Source organism: Gasterosteus aculeatus, chromosome 1 (assembly GCF_964276395.1).
Source record: "Gasterosteus aculeatus chromosome 1, fGasAcu3.hap1.1, whole genome shotgun sequence".
Lineage (NCBI taxonomy): Eukaryota > Metazoa > Chordata > Actinopteri > Perciformes > Gasterosteidae > Gasterosteus > Gasterosteus aculeatus.
Genome location: NC_135688.1, coordinates 12,434,365 through 12,452,356, shown reverse-complemented (window position 1 = coordinate 12,452,356; position 17,992 = coordinate 12,434,365). Strand labels below are relative to the sequence as shown.

The 17,992-nt window shown below is 41.9% G+C and overlaps 1 protein-coding gene across 2 annotated transcripts in view; it reads left to right on the top strand.

The window, feature by feature from the left end:
- Positions 1-1,878: 1,878 nt before the first annotated feature.
- Positions 1,879-17,992, top strand: part of lrfn1 (leucine rich repeat and fibronectin type III domain containing 1) — an 89,456-nt gene continuing 73,342 nt past the window's right edge. The window contains exon 1 of one of the 2 annotated variants that reach the window (XM_040181440.2): positions 1,879-2,658. The gene's annotated coding sequence lies outside the window, so the exon portion shown is untranslated. The remainder of the gene's footprint in view (positions 2,659-17,992) is intronic. The other variant, XM_040181448.2, reaches the window with a different exon arrangement.

Below are 17,992 nucleotides of genomic sequence, written 5' to 3'. Positions count from 1 at the left end.
CTTTGCCCCCATGGAGTGCAGCCTGATATAAACAGCAGATTGGCTTCCTTCATGGCTCTTTCTCTATCAGTATTCTTTGCATGCGTCCTATGCGCTCGCCCACCTCATGAACACACATGCTCATTCAGACGGAGCTCAGAGCGAATGGCATAATGAAACATCAACTCTACAGCAAGATATTCGGCACGATGACATTTTGGAGGATCGGCATCTGTTCAAAACACACCAAACACGAAAAAGGCATTTGCAAGTAGAATTTGTCTGATTTCAGTGGTGAGTGGCCTCACGTGTATAAAGTATGGTTTGCCCAAGAAAAAGGGCTTCTGCAAGACTCCCAAAGGGAGTTTGTGTCACATCTCACCTGTTTGAAATGCCCTGAGGTCCCGCAACCATCGTGAACCTTCCCTGTAATTGCACTCCATATTGCAGGTAAATGATGGTGATGCCAAATTTACAGCTTAACAGGGTTCATTGTGAAAAATAAATGAATAAAAATTGAGCTATAATTTTCCTTTACAGGACATTAAGCAACTGTGGTACTTTGTGAGCACTAACGTTATTATTCATGTCTCACTTTCGGGACGTGTTAAGAGCAATATTTTTTATTATCTTACATTTTTTCTTGAATGATAAGGTACTATTTTATAGAAAATTAATTCAGCTTTAAGCAGATATAGTAAATCAACGGTACTTTAAACTTGATTCGAACTTTCCTCCCCGGATCTGCAGGCCTCTAATATTAACCACAAGTATCGGTGTGTGTCGTTCCTGCAGTCACATCAGTTGGATTTGACAGGATTTGTTAAGTCCAATAGAATTCACTTTTCCCATCGTTTGTCATGTGGCTTCCACGCTGGCAAACTATGCACTTGGGGATGAATATGCTCTAAAAACAAAAAAGCCCCACGTTATCCTCTTCTTAGTGGCATTTTGCGGATGTGCACATTACAATGAAGGATGGGGTGTCAAGGCTTTCCCCGGAATCTCTGCGAGGATTACATATAGTTTGTTTTCTTTAGGGTGGGAGTGTATTCGTGTAGATTTGTCTCCTTGCTGGATATCCCATTTCCATTGACGTGGGCCAAGAGGAGTGTTTGTCCCGGAGCAAAGTAAAGCAGGGGGTCCTGTCTGAGACACGTGGGCGCTCGGGTATATTTGTGCTCCTGCTTATCATGACGGGCGTTTAAGATTGAGGAGGATAATAAAATGAAAGCGTATGGGGAGGGGGGGATATTATTTTTAAGTGCACCAATGACCTAACACCCAACCTCTATCCCCTGTCCTCCAATCCCCTCCTCCACCCTTCCCTCCTTCCCTCCCCACCGTTGCAGCATCTCGTTGTGCTGGACCTCGCAAACACCCCATCGCTCCACTGTAATGTGAAGGGGGGGAGGTAAGAAAACCTTGTCTTCTCATCTTCACCACGGACAAAGGCAGAAAGAAAAAAGAAAACCCTCCGTTCGTCGCGTGCATACATGCAGCCCAAATGACATCACGTTGCTGCAGTGCCGCGCTGCCCATGAAAGGTGTCAGTCGCTTCCTCTGACACCACGAGATTCTGTGCACCGGCCACTTGGTTCTGCGCTGCTCGAAGGCACCGTGGCGTGACAACGCGTATTCATTTATAGTGGGGCTTTTATCACGCAGGTGGGGCTGATTATGCACGAGGAGTAGAGGCGCGCATCCCGTTCTCCAGGACACGGCTGGAGATCTCCTGCAACAAATCGACCGCATCGCTCTGTAGAGGGAGCGCGCGCGTACCAAGCCATGTATGAAAACTAATTGCTCGCATGGGTACGCATTGTAGGCCTATTAGAGGAGAAGGAAGACGGAGGAGAAGAAGACCCCCCCCCCCCCTCCCACAGTGTTTATCAGTGGATGGGTGGGATTCCTTTCATTGCGCTTCAGACGGGAGAAGTTATGACAACAATTGGCTCCAGTAATGGCAAACAGCTGCCGGTGAAACAGGCGTGATAACCGCGCTCTGCTGCTGCGATTACGAGAGTTTCCGACCTTTGCAATCTCTTGACAATTAAAGACGGAATTTTGAATCCGAGCCTCAACCGCCAGAGGCTTTATTTCCTTTTTTTTTTAGTCGAGAGCGCAAACCATCGCCCTCAAAACGAGCCCGAGACTGCAGCTTTCTGTCCAGACATCTGTGCTGCAATTCCTAACAAGCGGTGCGCCTTATTGCGTTAAACCTGCGTGCGAGAAGACAGCCACATACTGACGCTTTAACCCTTTTTTTGGCGGGGGGGCACGATCCGGACGCAAGACTCCTGAGCTTTTTTTTGCTTGTTTGTTGCGGAGGGTTCCTGGTTTACAGCTTCTGCCATTACGTCTCAATCGGATCATTCTGGGATTTAAGGTGGGGTTTCATCGCGACGCAGGTAACTGGAAGATACCCCACTGTCCCTGGTTGATGACACTTCAGATGCACATTGTCACTCATTGCGCCCGCTGGATTCATCAGCACCAGCCCAGAAGAGAGGCTCTTCCCCCCCTCTTTTTTTTACGCGTGCATTTTGGAATAATAGAACTCTGCGCTACCATCCGAGAGTCCTGGTGAACGTATCCAGTTTGACAAGTGTTTGGACGTCGGCAATCATGTGCGATAGGATCAACCCTTCGGCGTCCGCCTTATTAGTGCCACTTTTGGTAAGTCACTTAGTAGACTTGGTGAGAAATGTGCGGTGGACTTTCTACACACATGTGTGGATGAACTGTGTCCAAATCTGTGGTGTGCCGCATCGATTGTGCCACCAACTGCATCTATCTATCTATCTATCTATCTATCTATCTATCTATCTATCTATCTATCTATCTATCTATCTATCTATCTATCTATCTGATCAGCATCATACCTATTTCGCTCTTGCTTGCATAATGTGCAAACACTTGCTCTCCTTTAAATGCAGCCTCACTAGTCTCCCATATAACACAACATCCATCTGGCTGAGACACATTCAGGCTACTTCGGGCAGTCAGTCCTTGCATGCCGCAGCTGGTATCCTGATTAAATGGTAGTGCTGTTCTACAGTTACAGACGGGCCCCAAAACAGCCCTGTCACACTGTAGCCGATGTGGTCTGAAGGCGGTTGAACGGTGACACATGACTTGAATTCCCAGAGACGGGGATGCATGTGGAAATGGCCCGGGCGTGTCTGCATCAGCACAACGCAGAGGCGAAGACTTTTCATAAATGATCAGCAGCACTGACATCCTCCCCATCAGGGAAATGGCACTGATTGCTGAGCGAGTGGACCGTGGCGCCACGGAGCTTGGAAGATGAGGGGAAACTTGTTAATGTCCCTTTTGAGTTGAGTTCAAATATAGAGGGATGATCATTTAGATGATTATTTTATTTCATGATGAGTAGCGGCCTCAGCAGGATGAGTGCACTGCGTGTGTGTGTATTTATATGTGTGTGTGTGTGTGTGTGTGTGTGTGTGTGTGTGTGTGTGTGTTTCGGTTACAGGGTTGAACAGCGCTTTTGTTTTTGACAATCAGCACAGCAGGTTTAGAGATGATAAAAGAGTTCACAAAGCCCTGATGTAGCACAATAATAATCTCACAGGAGCTGTGAGTGAATGCTGGCAATTACGTTTGTATAGTAGGCAATTATGTTTGTGCCGTTTTTTGCCCGTCTCATCATTTTTCTGTGACAATATAAGTTAAGCCTCCTTCGATTTAACTCAGCATTTGTAGAAAGTTTGCCACACTCTGATTATTCTAATTTTGACAGGTAGGGCTGGAGAGGTCAGTGAAATATCTGTTTGTCGCTCGGAGGACCCCGGCAACAATAGGAGAAGTGAGGGTCCGTGATGACTGTGGCGGCGTTAAATCCACAAGATTGAAGAGGGGTTGGATGTCATTGTGCTTCTACTAAAGTCAAGTGACCATCCCTCATTGGGCTCTCTCTGCATACTATACCTTCCCAAGTCGTCCCCAGGGGACGATATAGGCATTGGCCCGGCCATGTTGCTGCATCAGTGAGCGTTACTGCAGCTGGCATTGCTATTGGAAAACACTGGCTACCGGCTGCATTACTACTGTACACCTTCCTCTTGCCATAGTGAGCATTAGCAACGCATGTATGTTCCTGCATGGCAGAGCACCACCTCCTCACTGCTGTCAACTGCAATGAAAAATGAAAGTAACCATGAGGCATTGGTGTTATTCCATATGGTAACAAATGCCTCTTATATTCCGTGTACAGCAAATATGGCGTCTATGAATTTAATTGACTCACTGTCATTGTGAAGTGCTAAAGGATTTTTTTTGGACTGGATGAGTGAATTGTGAAAATTGAAATAATGTTTGGTTATAGGTTTTAAGATAAGGGACTTCAAAACCTCCGAAAAAAGGTTCTTATTGGATTTGCAATATAAATTAGCAGTGCTCGCTTTTTTTTATTAGCTGTGCGTGTGTGTGTGTGTGGCGATGCTCACGTCTTCGGCTTGTCAGTGTGTTGCGGCGTGTAACGGCGGAAGCTCAGAGCACTTGCTGTCATGTGTTTGCTTAATGAAATCAGGCAGGATGGTCATTATCATTATCGTTCATTATTGCCAAACGCTGCCATGTTCAGCAATCCTAGCGCAGGCGGGACACAACTGCCGAAAACAAATTCAGATCTCAGCAGGTAATGCACAGAGAAAGTGGCAGTGCCATGTTTACATGGGTTTCTGCTTTCTAGGTTGCTGTATACGGACCGTGGGGGGAGATTAATGGGGTCTCTCTGCATTGCCATTCTGTTGCAAAGTGTTGCAGCAGCTGCTCATAGTGCCGGTGTCATGTGTTTACGTTATCAAATCGGGAACAGTACAGGGTTATCAGCCACTGCAGGACGTGGAGAATAACAGCAAGCGCAGGCTATTGACCTGTTTCGGGGAGCATAAAGGACTTCATAACAGATTGTGTAAAACTGTTGTGGTTCTCTGTTCCAGGCACATTCATATAGCAATTCACACTAAGCCGTCCTTACAATCTGGTATTTTCAAATTCTGCATATTTCGAGGGATTTCTATTTTTCCAAGCTCTTCAAAGCCACTACCATTGCTAGATATACAGTATCACAGTACCTGACAGTTATGAGGGCTGGTTTGCATGTGCAGAGATAACAGTCTGATGCCAACGTAACTGAAAGCTATTTTTTGAAACCTGACAAGGCTTGTTGGCCTTCTTTTGTAAGGTAATTTTCATTGACATGTTTAAGTCGAATGGCTGCCTTTCCATCCACGGAATAGATTGTCTAGAAATAACCAACAAATGATCAAAGGACATCGTTGTGCACACAGCGATAGACTTAAAAGAAGTGATATTTTTGAATAAAAAAGTCTTATCCTCTCATTAATGTTTTGAATTCTGGACTCTGCATGCAGAAAAGCAGTAAAGAAAGGAGAAAATAAGTAGCAATTAGAATTCTATCAGTTGACAGAATGAGATGGATGTTTCTCCCAAGGCAACCCAAGTTATTTAATGGAAGAAGCATCAAAAGCATGACAAAAACGTTGAAGAAATGGTGTAATTATAAGTACCCTAAAATATCAAAGGATAGCCACCAAAGCACTGAAGCAATTAAACTAAAGCTAGCCTTGGAATTTATTTTTTAAAGTTAAAAAAATGACAAAATCAATGGTGCAAGCTGAGCGCTGAAAACTGGAGGAAACACAGGTAAATTCAGGCCTCGAGAGGCATTAAAACACATACCGCTTTTCAGCTTCGCTGCATTCAGAGAGCAAACTGTAGTTTAGCACTAAACTATTAATCCGAGAGGCCACTGCAGTGATAATTTGAAAATCATAAACACTATTGATCACAAATGTGCTTATTTGATACCAGTATTGAACAATTGCTCTGATCGAAGATTGTTTCTTCTCAAAAACCTTTTGTGTAGTATGTGGGCCAGCATGTCACCTCACTGCAAGAGTGTTCTGGGTTTAAATGCATTGATTAGTTCAGACTGTCAGTGTGAGAGAGAAAAATCAAATAAACCCACAGTGGTGGATTGGAAAGGTTATTTTACCCTTTAGAAGGTGAATGTGACCCTATCAGCCTGTGTTAGACTTGTGACCGGTCCACGGTGAACCTTTCCTCTCGTCAACTACATGCTGGGTCAGTATGCTGTTTCACATTGGTCTAGCAGTGTTGAAAATGGAACTACACTCACTGCAAACACATTCCAGTCAATCAATCGTACTGGCAAACGCGTTTTCACGTGTGCAAATGTTCAGACTATTCACTTAGATGACAAAAAAGCAGAAAACTCATAAAAGTTGGTTTGTATGCCTTGAGGACATCGCTATTCTGACTTGGTCACCCTTGGAAATAAGGACTGCTGCAGGGCTCCTTTAATCTTGGAGGCTTCTAGTGGCACATGTGAATAAGGAAACCTGCCATTTATTGTCACAGAGCATGAAAGTGTGCACGGAGTATGCCTGTTAAACGTGGGTATCGGTTGTATGTCTCTGACAATGAATAATACAGGTGTGCGCACAAGGAGCACCGGTGATTAAAGTCTGACCTGCGTGTCACATGTAAAATGGAGAAAAAAAGGTGTGACCAGAATGTTCAATGGGGTCTTGGGGTACCGTAGGCGGAAGCAGTGGACAGTTATTTTCAGAGACTAGCTCTCTGAAGAGAGGGATACAGATTGTGTAAATGGTAATTCCTTCAATAATGCTGTAGTATGATACCTAACACCCAGTAGAGCCCAGCGGAAAGCAGTCATTATAATCAAAACATATTCAAACCGATTCAGCAGCCGCAAATATTCAATTGACAAACACAAGTCACCTGCATAGCGTTTGCCATTTAAACTGCAGAGGAGCATCACATTTCAAGCCCCTGAGATCCGCTGCACGGTACCAGCCAGTCTCCCCATCGGATAAAAGCAAATATTAGTGCCGGCTGTCTCCTTCACGAACCACTGTTGTGCAGTCATCTTGCCACAGTGGCAGCCTTTAACTGTTGCTCCTGACTATGTCTGTCACATCGTTTATGTGGTCATTTAGATGAAGCGACGTGGTATATTCGTGCTAATAAGAAACTACGGCTGTGCCTGGCACAGTAGCAAACATTCAGTGACGTCTTCAGCTGTGGCTTCGAGCCTGAGACTGTTTATCCCAGATTTAGATCAGGCTTTGAGTAGCTGCATCTGGTCATATTGATCAATATCTTCTGCCAGAACAGCATTTTCTCCTGGCTCACTCTCTCTCGCCAATTAAGCGAGCTATATGCTCTCATACAGAGCTAGAAATGCACGCAAACACTATCCCACAGTCCCATTAAATAATGCATGGGAACAATATATTATTGCACAGCGCTTATTACCTCAGGTCTTACTAGTCCTAATAAGGATTTCTTCTCTGAAGTAAGAAGCAGTGGACAAAATGCAGTGCATTTAATCCACTATTCGTTCTTGACTGAGGCATGTTTGGAAAAACATAATCCTTCTCTGATTTACTCCTGGAATATGCCAATGAGATGAGAGATCAGTCCGTCCTGTTACATATTGATTTGTTTGTCAGAAAGTCGTGCGGTGTGCTCTCGTCAGACTGCGCCGGCCTCATTGCAGAGGTCTAAGTCTGCTGCCTATTAAAGCCTCGATGACCGCAGAAGCATTCACTATCCCAGTGAAGTGAACAGTTGAGTGCCTCAACCATCACGTAGCGTTTTTTCTGTTTGCTGCAGATGTCTGGCTTTAATAGAGAGTCGTATCAAGCACCCGAGTGCCAAAAACAAATGGTCTTAGTTATCTAGTGGCTGAATATCTTCTCTACTGGTTATCCTTTTAAAGAATGTATGCATGTTGTTCAAGGGAGCCAGATGTTTTTTATGCCAGTTGATGTTGTGCAAACCTCACTGGTATATTTTTTGATTACAAGGTGAGCTGAATAACAAAATATTTTAAAAGTTTCTTTTTTTGCTTTAATATTTTTCTATAAAGTCTGGATATTTCTCAATACTTCAAAAGAGCATATAATTATAAGCGTTTTGCCTGATTTGTTACTTTTGCAGCAGACAACAATAGCAGAGAAATTCAGCTCTTCATAATATTTCTCCCTCAAGTCTACATGTCTGAGGGGGGAGAATTTTATCGTTGCCTTACAGCAAAACTCTACCGCACCAGTACTAGTCTAACTAGGCTAGATTATCATTAAAAAATCATAGCTCAAGGGAGATCACTTTAAGAAACCGTAGCAGCAGAATATCTACATATTTGGCCGGAATCCATTAAATAAATTGTACTTCAGTGCCTTCCTTGGTGCATGTGTTTTTTGATATTTATCTAATATGCACACATGATTCACAGACTGATAATTTACTTCCTTTGGCTTTTTGGAAAGAATAAAAACCTGAAAGGCTCATCTGAAGAATCGTGCACCATCTAAGTGTAAAGCTGCAGATTATTGCTGTGCAGATCTTTGACACCTTTGAAATCTTTATTACTCTGAAATACCAAGCGCATTCTGCACAAATTGGATTTGAGGCAGAGCAGAGAACAATTTCTCAATACATACCGCATAAATAATTATTGATCAATGTTTTCAGAATGTAATGAACACAGAATATCTTTATTATGGCCAATGTGGAGAAAAGTATGGGACATGGACAGGGTTTGATTTCTGCCGAATGTTCATCTGTGATTAAGAAAAGCTACTAAAATAAATGACAATCTAGTGAATGACGAGTCTGTGTAGTGTGGTCTACACTTGGCTAACGTAGGCAGAATAACTCATTGATCAGCACATTACTACACACACATGGCCAGAAGGACACTTGAGCCGGGTGGATTTCTTGCTGACACCGAGTTTGAAGCCTGGCTCAGAAAAATCCATCCATAAGATCAACACCAATCGGATGTTTCTATCCTTTTTTCCAAATAGTTCACTGAAGTTTATCTATTAATTGCAAGAGCTGTTGCTGATGTACTGTTTCCAGCACTGAGGTCAATTCAGCTGTACTTCATTTTGGTGATATTTACGGGCTTATTTGCGGGGATTGATTTTTGTACCCCTGGAACGTGTCCAGTTGCTCCCGTGTGTCCACAAACGGACTTGCTGTTTGGTGGACCGTATGAATCCTGCAGAGCATGAAATGTTCATGTGTTGCATTAGATTCACTGGGTGAAGATGCAGGCTATTGCAGTGATTAGCATAATATAATTTACACATTCAGTTTTATTTATTCTTTCAGGGCGAGTCAGATCTTCAGTCCTTTCTATGCTTGTATTTTAAAGTGTAGTCCATCTATGGATCCATCCATCTATTTAATGTACAGAGGTTATTCATCCATTCAAGTCAACCCGAGGCCATATGGGGCCGATCGGCCACTGAAACTAATGCTGTATCCCAATTCCATACATGGTACCAAGAATTTTCAATATATATTCCATGCAAAAACAGTTAGTCTAGTCTACTAATCTTGCACTAGACAAAACATCACCGCTTTATGAAGTAACAATGGTTGGAAGTTAGTTAATTTGTTTTTTGAACACTATTTCCATATACTTAATTTAACTGGGTTGATTGGGTGTTTTTGAAATCACATATTGTAAACCTGCTTAGAATGAGTATGTAGTCTTATTTATTTGTCCCTTTGGCAAATGTTTTATTTTTTTTTAATTTTCCGGGCTATATGGCGAATTTGTATGTTTTAACAGAGGCTGCTTTAAGTGGATGGATATCCCAAAGAAAATCGGTGCATAATTGTGTCGGAACCTACAATGTGCTGTGATTAGAGGTTATTACACCATTTTCCAGACAGTGAAAAGTGACAGCAGTTCGATAAGAACATGAGCTCAATTGCCTTAAAACGTGTTCCTTACAAAACCTCTTTGAGGACGCCTCCGTCCCTGAGTGGGGGAAGCGGCAGTATCCCCAAAACTATCTTTATTTCTCTTGAGACAGAGCCTCGTGTAAAGTGCATCACTGCACACTGCGCTGCCACAAGTCACAACGCAGCTTGCCAGATACAGCCGATGATAAACTTGTATCCCCCACCATTTAGTGAGGGAGGGGCGGGGGTGAAGGTGTTGCGTAAAGAAATTGCCACGCTGGCAACGTGAGCACTTTGTCCAGCATTCTCCCCAATGAAGAAAGTATCCGATACTGCACTCAGTGAAGTGCAACTGCCTATTATGTCCTAGATAAATGGAAATCTGTTTAAGGGAGTGAGTACAAGGTTGTTAGTCTAGCACACCAGTCTACTCTCTGTTCAGGTCAGCTCGGAATGATCCAGTTGCTTGCTAAAGGTCTTTAATTGCTCCAAAACTGTTGTCTTGATTATGAACACCAAGCAGTGTTAACAAGACATACTGCAAATGGCTATAAATTCCTTTAAACGTGTACAGTTACTCACCATTGCACATGTATTTTCTATTTTCAATAGACTGCTATCATGAATATTTAAATATCAGTATCAGTATCAATCAATATCAATATCAGTCTGAATTAACAGCATTGTTTATATATAAACACGGGTGAGTGGTTTAACGTGTCTTTTGTGACGTGGGGAATCATCTGCAAGAGCCAGTAGAGGGGGCAGGCGGGTGACGTTGTCTTACATGAGGTATAAACCAGCAAAACAAAAGCCACCGACCCCGCCGTTGCCGGTAACGACCGCAGCCCCGGGGCGGACCTGTCCGTCAAGGTGCACTGAGACATGCCAAGCAAAGCCGTGTCAGGGAAAAGAGCGTTACCCATAGACGGTCAGCTTTGGGTTACGCTCGTATGAGTAATGCTGAGACGTGAAACAATATGAAAGCTCGATGGTTTGAAACCAACATCATTAATATGTAGCCAACTGGAAATCCAAACTACATGGGAATGTAAAGTGATACTCCGGTTAAAGAGAGATTGTATTCCAACAAACAAGAGACGCACGCTTTTGGCTCTTCGGCAGCTCCGTGCTTACAGTTATTGATGATGATGCACTTTCGCTTCACCGAGATCAGTTCATTAGATGGGTCTGACGAACGGCTTTCTCTTGAGAGACGCTTGATGGATGATGACGGGATGCACTCGTTGTGTAAAGGGCCTCATCTCTGGCGCCCGAGATTAGTCATGTAAATGACATTCGCGAAGCATGTCACTGTGTTCCTGGATGTTTGGATTGTTGAAGGCTCCAGACTTAACTTAGCAGAGGAGGTTTATCTCAGGATTTTCAGTAAAGGTTTGCACCTGATCTCGGGTTAATCATTCCGTATGTATGTATTCTTCACTGCATTTATCTAATGCGATAGCTGAGCCCTCAAATCGGACCATTTTAACTCAACACTCCTAGAAGTGGGAAACAAATGAATGCAGGGGGTTTCATCTCGATGCAATATATATCCATCCATCCATCCATTGTCAGACCGCTTATCCTGCACACAGGGTCGCGGGGGGGCTGGAGTCCATCCCAGCCAACTTCGGGCGATAGACAGGGTACACCCTGGATTGGTCGCCAGCCAATCGCAGGGCAACACAGAGACACACAACCATTCACACTCACATTCACACAACTACGGGCAATTTAAAGTCCCCAATTAACCTGATCCCCAGAGCATGTCTTTGGACTGTGGGAGGAAGCCGGAGAACCCGGAGAGAACCCACGCAGACACGGGGAGAACATGCAGACTCCACACAGAAAGGCCACTGGGCGGAATCGAACCCAGGACCTTCTTGCTGTGAGGCGACAGTGCTAACCACCACGCCACCGTGCCGCCCTGCAATATATATATATATATATATATAATACTGGCTGAAATCCCCCGAAAATAACCCACAGTAACCTTCACTTATTAGAAAGAAACTGAGCAAATCCGCAGAATAAGGATGCTGTTATTTGTCTGAAAAAAGTCTGAATAGAGTTATCAAATTTCATATTTCTGTAATCAACTACATATAAAAAACATATATAAAAAACAATGCTTTATTTTTACACTAAGGTATCAACTAAGTGAAACAGAGTGAAATGTCAGAATGGGGGTTTCAAATTGATATAGAAATAGAAATAACCTGTATTTGTATCTTCTTAATATCATTCTTCACAATTATTTTTTTGAAATTCAAAACTCAGAAAGTGTCACTTTACAGATTAGTTAACTGACTCTAGTTTTCATCGCTGCAGGAAAATCTCATTAATGTGTACACGTCTCCCAAAAAGTGTTCCAAATCACACTGCAGAGATGATTTAATGTTAATTTCTGGAGCGTTTTTCTGTCAGGTCTTCTAATTATTAATCCTCCTAACCAAAGGCAACTTATGTAGATTTGTCAGGATTTCGATGCTTGAGCTCAGCACCGAGGGCAAGATCTGAATCTCAATAACAATTACTCACCTTTGCGTTTCCCACCTTACGTTTTTCTAAAAGGGCATCAGTTAATGACACACATACATAATGTAATTGGTCAAATGCTGCACGTTAATATGGAAATCTGTGAAATACAGAACTTAAAAAAGCTGGCCTTTCCTCCTGTCTGATACTTTTGTGTTTGGAAAGATAATTGGGTGCTGCTTTTTGAGTGCATGCCTCAAAAGGAATGTAGCTCCGGTTCAAGATAACAGGAAGATAACGTCAGAGAAATCCCCGAACTGAAAGACGTGGCATTTGCTCAGTATTAGCAGATGGATACCGCTTTGATCTGCGGAACAGGGAGGAGAAGTCGGTTGAGTGGCTGTGATAAGACCTTCAGCAGTTAAGCACCGCATTGTATCTTGACTTGGCTGTATTTAGACTACAATGACATTTTAAAAACACTTATTTTATCGCCATTGAATTTAAATTTAAACATTTCTACCACTGCAAACACTATTTTAAAAGTGTTAATCAGATGGACTATAATTTACTCACCGAGACATGAGAAACAAATATTTGGGTAGAATGAACGTTGTCAAAGCCACTCAATAACATAAAGATTACCTTTTTTTGGGGTGTATTAGGTAGTATTGGGTAGTATTGGGGCGTACGGGACGTTTTGTTCGTGTGCAACTTCAGACGATTGCCGAAAGCTGTCGACCTTTCTGTTGAAACGACACACGAAAAACGTGTGAAGCCTCTCACTGCAGATCGGACCGCGACAAAGCAGCGACTAAATGCAAATGTTCCCACCCAATGCAATTCCAGTTATGTTTACTCAGCGCTGCCGGAGAAAGGCACTTAGGAACAAAGACATTGTACGAATCTGCAACCAGGATGTGAGAGTGTCACAGGATGGCATGGAAGCCTTTAAACCCCTGAAAACCCTTCTAACATTAATGAGCTTTGGAAACACACCTTCTACACCTTAAACCCACAATCTTGGAATCCAAAGATGGAGACCACGACACCATGATAAAAATGAAGGATTCTGTCAGAGATAAAATGCATGAAAACTGCATGGCGCTTAATCCAAGGATCAGGACGCTTCCTCACATTGTGTGTGTGTGTGTGTGTGAAGAGTATCTAAGGCCACTCACCTCAGAGATTGTCTCCAATGTGCAGCAGGTATCTCGTTTATTTTAAATCCAAGTTATTATTTTTTAAAGGATTAAAAGGCTCCCATAAATTATACATGCACTACATATTGCTGCAACACTGGCAAATGCTCTTTAGATTTCTCTCTATTTCTTGTCCGCTCATAGTTAATGGGGTAAGCCACTAAGAATGCATCACCTCCAACTGTGGGTGTAGCAGACCCCTGGATCTCTTCGTCATCTCCACCTCTAAAGAAGTCAATCATGGCTGAAATGTTTGGCCCACTCTTCAAGTCTGAGAGAACCGCGCTACCTCTGTCCTCAGGCACAATGTTGACTTATTTTCAACGGCTGCTGACATCTTTCGTGCCAACCGATCGGCCCTTTCTCGGGGGGATGTGGACAAGCACATTTCTCTGGACACGAGCCTGAAAATAGAGGAGGAAATAACCTTTGCTGAACTTGATAGAACCAATCAATGTTAAAAGCTGAAATTGCAGCGGTAGATTTAATGGTTAAGTGTATTATAAATATAATACACTTGTCTCACTGGACAATATTTTATTTTATCTATATTCTACTTGAGGGTATTGATGGGTCTTATAAGGGAACACTCCTGAGATTCATCTTTTCCTATTGACAATGTGCCAGCATTTGAGTGACTTAAATGTTAAAGGAAGAATTATAGCCAAAAAGACACCGTTGGATCTTCACAATAAACGACACAAAAATTATGCATTTCTTTTCTTCCCCCTGCTCCTGAAAAACCAAGGTACATACAAAATTGTGAATTTTGTTTAAATTTTGACGTATCAGTAATTCTGCGATTAGACAGCTGAGCGAGCACGACACTTAGCAGCTGGCTGCCTGTCGAGTAGCTTTGGGGAAGAGACTTCATCGTATTAGAGAGTGAAATCCGTTGTGCATTTTACGGTCTTCAATTATGTCTCTTGTGATCACTACACCTAGCCGCAGGGAAATTCAATTTGAAATCATACATGTAAAGAATTTATTTGGGATTAAAATGCTAATGTTAACATCCGTCTGCTCAAGCATTGTGAAAGGCACTGTGACCAAATTCACCGTCAGTATTTAGGGAAAAGAAAAAAAGAAAAAATGAGAGGCCTTTTGGGTAGATTTCTTTTCTGATATTCAGTCCTATAAAACTGGGTGTTATGACACAAAAGTGTTATTTACAGCGTGGCCATGGCAACAAACATTTCATTCGACCTTTTTGTGGTGTCCTGGTGGCTCAGGTGGACAAAGTGTGTGCCTTGTAATTGTGACATGCTATGTTTGATTCCGGCAGGGGAACATAAACATCCCATCTTTATACATTTTGTCCTAAAATAACCGAGCTGCTAAAAAGGGAATCTCCTTTCAGAATCCACTTCGAACAGGTGAGCAACCTGTTCATTTGCTGTGCATCACATGACAGAAAAGGATGACTTTGTTCAATAATGGGTTGATGGAAGCTGATTTTAAAAGGAGCTGTTTGCCTTTCAAAGCAGGGTATGTGTGCAGGCAGGGCAAGTTAAAATCAACTGGCCCTTTCAATTTTGTCTTAAAGGGACGTATAGATGTAAAGCAGCAGTATCCAAAACAGATGCACCTTTGTGTTTGACTTGCGGGTGGGCATTTCTTCCTGCACGGCTCTAGTTTTACTCGGTGGCTTAACAAATGGTTGATGTAGGTACAGCTCTATTATTCCGATCCAAGCACACTTATCAGACTTCAATTGATTTGGCTACAGGTGAAATCGGCCTCTTTTCTTATGGCCCGTGACCACATGTTGACACAAACGTTAAAGGAACAGCACACAATCCGCCGTTATCATGTCCACAGTATTTTATTAGTATACATAATTTGTATTGCCTGAAAACATATACCGCATCCAATTAAAGAGATGTTTTTTAGATTTAAATCATTATTTAGATCAGGCTGTTCATTAAGGTAATTGTTAAGTCAAAGGGTTGTTTAAACGTTGATCTTCGCAAATAGCAATTGGAATTTGAAGTTTGTGAATAGGTAAATGAGGGCTTAACAATACTGTGGCATTATATTGTTAAGTGAAAAAGCTTCACCAGATAGATACATATTGTATATTTTGTCAGGGTTGGGAAGGAAGGCAGAACTCAAACGCAGACTTTAACGCAAAAGAGACTTTAATAGTCAAAAACAAAGCAAAAGGCCAACACACACACACACACACACACACACACACACACACACACACACACACACACACACACAGGGGGAAAAAAAGGCAGGCAGGAACGAGGAACATCCAGATGATAGACAGGGACATCCGTGACAAAAGACAATGACGCCACAAGTGACAAACAACACACACTGCTTAAATACACAAGGGAGGTACAGGTGATTGGACACAGGTGGAAACAATCCGACAATCACAGGGGATGACAGACCAGGCAGGAAGTGAAGTTACCCAGGGACACGAGTGGCAGAAAACTACAAAATAAGACAGGAAGTGCACCACACCGTGACATATATCCTCTCTTTGTCATTTCTGTCCTCTTCCCTCATTTTAACGAGGAAAATAAATTCGACAGGTTATGCTTGTTTCTTCATTATTTGTGGGGCAGGTATGTATACCAAAAAAAGAATGTCACAATGGGAAAAGTGTACAGTCATGTCAGCGGTCCTTTGAAGCTGCACTTGAGCACAGCGGTGCTTTGAGCTAACTCTTAAAGGGGAAGTGAAGCGGGTACAATGCTTACCGCTGTCACCAACATTATTAGGATTCATCCTCTACGGACCACGGATGCCTCGGCTAAATTTCAAGGCAATCCATCCAAAAGTTTTTGAGAGATATCTCTAAAAAGAAAAAGAAAAACTTTTCAGGATGAGAAAAAAGTTGGTGGATCACCAAAGTCCTTAGGATGTAACATCTGGGAACCAGAAATGTGCACACCAAATGTTGTGGCGGTGCAAGTTGTAGATGTTCAGCGTAACTTTGACCCCCTGCTGTTGCTAGATGAAAATGATGAGGATCCCCAAAGTCAAAGTCTAAACCAATAGGTGGACCTTCCAAATAAATGATTCTCTTGATGTGATTAAAAATGAGTAGAAGTATATCAGATTACTTTATGTCATAAAATAAAACAGAAATGTTCATCTTTTATCAAGCAGTAAAATGGATGCTAACTGCATCACAGGCTGCCTGTGCAAACAGGATCCTGAATTATATATCAGTGAACTATGTTAGTTTCAATATTGTGTTTGATTTTCTCTTTCGATTGGTTCATTGTTTTTGAGTCAGTTGATATATCAATACCTTTAGTTGCTTAGATGAGATGACTACCTTATTTGAAATTCTCTATACAACGAGCTGCAAAGAAAGGGATTATTATCTGCAAGGTTTTGCATAACATTTACACTTAATTTGGCAGATTTCAATTGAGCATTTTAGCTACTGAAAAGTTTAGTACCATGTTATTACCTAATGTAGTGATGATTTATGTAAACCAGCTAATGCACGGTTCTCACGGTTTCCTCACTCTGCAAGTAGAAAGCCTGTTCCTCTACTATTATTCAAATAAGTAATTATTTTCAAGATATTCAACTTGGAGTTTGTCATTGTGAGGAACTCCCTGTTAATCATGTTGGATCAGAATACTGTAGCGTCTCACATAGACAATTATGTTTACTTCGCGCAAGAGTGATCTTCAAAGGTGATCCAATTGCCTGTCCTGAATTAGTTTTTAGGTAATATGCTGATAACCAGAATGAAGTTATAAAGTTGTCAGTGCGGTGATGAAGTGCCTCAGCAAGCAATTTATATACATGAGAAAATCAATGTAGCCGTGCCAAAAAAAAAAGGAAAAAAAGATTAAGAAGGATTTAGAATATAAATGTAATAAAACATCTAATTGTATGAAATTAAAATCGGGTTGTTTTTTGGTGATCTCAGATGCTGCTATAAATTTAGCAGATGCAAACAATTAGAATGTATATTCTTGAACATAGACATGAAATGCTATAATAAAGATATATTGGAAAAGTAGAGTGGCATTATGTTTTGCATGGAATGTATTCACATATATACTGTACTACTGGACAACTTATTTACACAAGCAATATTTAATTGTGGACTACTAGTAGTAGTACTAATAATTTTGAATCTTGACAATCTCTAGTTTATTCCTCAAATCTGATGATGAAACACGCTCCCATTTCTAATGACCGGGAGCCAGAAAGCACAATAAAAGAGACTTCTGACTTTCAAGCAGCTTTATTAAAATAACAAAGGCACATGGGAGAGCCATATTACGATGAGTAATACGAGTCAGCTTTTAAATCTTTGGGGACAAAAGCTTGCCTTGAATTAAAGAACATGAGAGAAATTACAGCCCCAGCTGACTCAGTTTTCATTTAAACTATCAAGATATCATAGCTGCGAGTCTAGCAGAGTTTACCACGCCAAGTTGGAGGGCACAGGATTGTGGTTGATGAGCTTGATGTGAGACTACCTAAATAGAATAATAAACATAGAAAACATCAGTGATGCTTTTATGGTGAGTAAAGAAATT